The sequence below is a fragment of the Macaca fascicularis genome, chromosome 3 (assembly GCF_037993035.2).
Source record: "Macaca fascicularis isolate 582-1 chromosome 3, T2T-MFA8v1.1".
Lineage (NCBI taxonomy): Eukaryota > Metazoa > Chordata > Mammalia > Primates > Cercopithecidae > Macaca > Macaca fascicularis.
The window spans coordinates 155,875,001-155,880,000 of NC_088377.1; the positions used below are offsets into that span (position 1 = coordinate 155,875,001).

At 29.3% G+C, this 5,000-nt stretch overlaps 1 protein-coding gene across 50 annotated transcripts in view; it reads left to right on the plus strand.

Annotated features, from left to right (window-relative positions):
- FOXP2 (forkhead box P2) overlaps window positions 1-5,000 on the plus strand; it is a 599,458-nt gene that overhangs the window by 327,851 nt on the left and 266,607 nt on the right. The gene's annotated exons all lie outside the window — the stretch shown is intronic.

The window sequence follows — 5,000 nt, forward strand, 5'->3', positions numbered from 1 at the left end:
TACATATCTAAGACATATAGTTAGATAGGATAACACATTGTAAAAAATATTACATTTTGGCATTATAAATTAATGAAAATTCAATTTGTCAGAGGTTATAAATTAACAGGGTGAAATAAACTTTCCCTAAGCTTCCTTTCCCCCTTGTTTTTTAAAAATAAATATTATTGCTATAAAGGACTGATTTAAAAACATTTAAATGATTTAATGAATTAAATTAACATTAAAATTTATATGTTTAAAAGAAAGACTGACCATTTAGCATGTACCTTGAAAAGTAAAAATTGGTGTACATTTTTACATGTTTGAGAAATAAATAATATATACAGAAATTATATGAATGTGCAAGACTTAAGATGTTAGAATATGAAAATTAATGTGAAAATGAAATATATTTTTGAGTAATTAGTTCACCAGAATCATCAGTATAGTGTTATAAAATCTCTTTCAATTATACTTCTGAAGGGAGCTTACTGAACTATAGATACAGAATCATAATGTTGCATCTACATAGCCACCATTCTTTCAAATTCTTCATTGCACTTTAGTGAAATAGCATAGTGATTAAATACTTAATTTTAGTATTTTATAATATTTTCATAATTAAACATTTATATTTTGTTTCTGTTTTAAACTTTTTTTTTTTATCCAGGAGCAAAATATAATATACTTAATTGCTAAGTTAATTAATAGCTGATTGAATTGGAGATAAGTTTTTCATTGGCTTTACTTATGTTTTGTAAGATTTTGTTATTGTTGAAGATCTAACAGTATTGTCTGCTAAAATGTAGTCATCATCATTTAAAAAAAATATTTTGTTAAAATGTCCGACAACTTTGCATGTTTGAAATATTAACCTTTTTGAATGAAAGTCTGAATTTTTACTAAAGTGTTTTTTTTCTAAGAAGATAACCTTAATTTGTGTACAGCATTTTAGGCATTTTGTTTAAATAAGTAAAAAGTAGTAACAAGTACTTGATAAGGTAATTTTAATTTACTTGAAATTATGTCACTTGTTATAATAAAAATATCACTTGCTATAACAGATACCCTTCCCCAAATCATGTTTTAAAAGACATCCTGTTTCACTTTTTAAAAATTGAAAATATTCATGTGCTGTTTCAATTTTTGTTCTTACACATTCAACTATATCCTTCATATTTGGCATTTTGATTTATTAGGCAATCTTAGCATTAAAGACTTTTAGAAAAGCAGTACTGGATTTCAAATGCACTATGCATGGTGCCCATGATGAATTAATTCCACTAGAGCACAAGAGTTATCATTATTTAAATGCTAGTTTCTTTCAGAAGTTTTAAATCACAGTCAAGTTTTCAAAATTAGAACTTAGCTAATATTTTGAGGTGAACGTATGTGGTTTCTTGTTACATAGGTTAAGTTTTCTTAATATTTAACCCTTCTGTGAATCTGCATAGAAATATTTAATATTTGATATTGATAATTGATCAATAATTAAGGAAGTATTTAAGAAGATATGTTTTTAATTTGATGCTTTACTTTTCTTAAAATGTCATATTCAAAACTATTTGGATTTAATGCATATATTTGATTAAATAAATTGGACACTGGAATGAATCAGATATTAGACATAAAGTGTCTTTCAAGGTCACTGTAATAATTTTGTTTAAGAAAAGTTGACAAAATAAATTGTTAGAAATGTTTTATAGTACTATTATTTGTTCTTAGTTTTCTGGGAAATCATTTTTTTTTAATCCATTTGTTTTGATTAAATAGTAAGACTGCCCCACCAAATAGAGAGTTAATATTAAGGCACTAAGATTATAAGACAGAGTGTCTGTTTATGTAGATTGCAGAGTGTGGTTCAAAGTAGAGGCTATTTTTATCTTCTTTACAATCCTTGACATACATAGACTGATTGATTGATCTATCTTTCTCTCTATAAATATATATAGATGCACGTATTCATGTGCACACATATACACATGGGAATGTGGAGTGGAAAAGAGGTAGGGAGCATAAGAAAAAAGGAGAGAGAAGAGATGAGAAAGAAGACCATAGAAAAAGTTGAGTAAGCAACAAGGACCAATAGTGTCCCTGGTGGTGGCTGAGATAACACAGTTAACTATACTTGCCCAGGTCAAGTTTCAAACTTTTAAACATTGCAGCAAATACGGAATAGGATACATGCAGGTTTCTGTTGTCACTTTGGCATGTAACTATCTCACATGATACAGTTTTATACCAATAGAACCTATAACTCTAAGAGGAAGAAATAAAACCAACAAGTCTAGCATTCAGTAGTACCCTATCATAAAGTAAGGAGGTCTAATTGAGCTATGTCTTTATATCCTGCTATTTGTACAAATAAAAGACTACATCTTGATGCAAAATAAACACAAAAGCACTGTTGTGACTATAACAGGGAGTCATATACTAATTTATATAATAAGTGGTTGTGCACGCTTTATTCAAGATTATGGCTGCAAGAAATGGCATGAATTGCTGGGTGTGTTTAATGCTGGATTATAGCAATTTGAAACATGTCAAACACATGGCTAATGCCTCATGCTTCACTCATTCTTGCGTAAACCTGCATAGCCACCATCCATTATGCCCCTGGTAACAACACAATTCTGCAAGTAAATATTGTTACACTAAGTAACCTTTCAATTCAAGTTGTTTAGGAAGAGAAAATGCAATCTTGTGCAGTCAGTTCCAGTGTCAGTTTAATGTTTCAAAAGGGAAGTGGTGTAGAGAATAAGTATCTGTACAGTGACTTGCTTAAAAAAGAAGAAGAAAGAAAAAGGAAAGGAAGGAAAACTTAATGCAGGAAAGAAAAGTATAACTGTATCGTTTGAGTGTAAGATCTGAAGAGTTATTTTCTGATATGGCTGAAAAGTTGTGTACGATGAAAGACTTAAGGGTTTAACTTACAGTTCAGACAAACATTAAAACAGGGACTCCCAGATTCATCTTTCCCTTTAATGATCTGGAATTCATTTTCACTGATTTTTTAAAAATGTTTGTGGTGGGATTGAGAAGAATGAATAATTTAGTTTGGTATGTTTTGGATCATAAGCACATCCACACTGAAAGAATATGCTGAATTTATTATTATTTTAAATGTACTTAAAACGTAAACAGCACTTCACACTGTGCTGGAAATATTTCCTATCCTGGGAAATAAGTGGAAGTGTTACCAAGAGAAACTTAGTAAATGCTAGAAATAATCTGCATTGTCCTTGAAAAATTCCTCCTTTATAGTGAATATACTCCAAGCTTTTTTCTTTAACTGAAATGTACAGTATAATCATCTAATTACACAGTCACCCTTCTTTTTTCATATAAACGTTGGATCAGATACTCCTCTTTTGTAAAGCAAAAAGTACTATCACTGCTATAGTTTTCTTAAGCATTATTTTGCTAACTCTTAGATGATTGAACTTAAAATGTAAATAACAGTTTATACTGTAGGGTTTTACAAAGTTAAAAACTCCACAAGGGATAAGAATAAAATCCTTTAGTTAATAGGAATTATAAGTTATGTAGGTCTTTCTTCATAATTGTAATAAAAATTTAGACACATGCCTCTTTGCTTGTTCATTATTCTTAATTATTTGATGGCCTTGATTATAACACAGTAATAAATGTAGAATTATTTAATTCATCCAATTGGTCCTGAGATTTACTACATAAAGGTTAGTAGTAAATGCTGCACCTGTCTGCTACACTTGAAAATATAGTGGTTTATTTTTATTCCTTGTGTTGCTAAGTCCATCCAGAAACAATAAATATTTCAGATAGCTTAGGTGATGAAATAAAACATAGACATTTATACACATATTCCAGATATGTTCTCAAAAGTAAAATTTAAATGCAATGTGTAGAAGTTATGCCTATCTGTTTCTACAGTTGGAGAGGATTGAAATTATAATTTTCATATAACTAGTAAAGGCAATCAGACCTTTTCTCTGAATATTTTAAACATTGTGCATGTAAAATTTATGCCTAATTTGAATACTTATTAGCTGCCTAATCTCAGAAAAAGAATATTAGCTTTGTTTTTTTCTTATAAAATCCATCACTATGTATCAGTTTTAATTTATATGATTTCTTCTTTGTTAATGTTCAGTTAGATGTTTAGCAAAACCTATTTGTTTATAAACACATTTCACTCAAAAATTGTTTACTATAGTTACAGCAGTTATTTCCTTTCTGATTATGTTTTCTGTTGTATTTTTTTTATTATCAAAACAGCTTTAAGTTGTATATGTAATTTTTGTTACACTAACTTGCTTTGCTAGTCCAGCTATTGACGTTTTTTACTAAGTCACTATGTCTTTTTTTTAATGGACTTGTTAAGAGTGGGGAAAGTAATTTAATAATTTAGTCTTTGATGAAAATATCTGTTAAAACTATGATGCTATAAACATTAATTTTAACAGTTTTAATATTAGCATTCAAAAATGTCTTTAGGGTGTGTCTGTGATTCTTTTTGTATTTAGTGTATGTGTGCCTCACATTTTAAAAGATAACTGGGGAAAACGTTTTCTCCATGACGGAAGAGATAGTAAGCTTGCATTTGCTTTATAATAAAGGCATTTCAAAATTTTAAATGGACAAAGCATGAAAATATGATCAAGTTTAAAATATTGAAATCATATAAAAAATTAGAGTGATAAGTTTAATGTCCTTTAGGGTAAGTATACTGTCTTGTATTACTGCATAGCCAGGTTGTTTCTGCAGTTCTGTCCGTAGAAGTAAAACAGAGAAGTGCATCCATTAGGTTATGGCATAGGATTCAGAGGTCTTTGAGAGCCAAAACTGATCTTTCTAAACCACAGATTCAAGATGTACTGTGAAATTCTGGTTTGTAAGAGCACATTGGTTCTTTATTTACTGCGAGGATTTCCACTGATCTTGGCAGGACATCTCATTGCTATCCTGAAAGTACAGTATATTTATGCAGTGAAAATGATAAAACATTTATTACTGTAGAGAAGGTAATATGCATAATT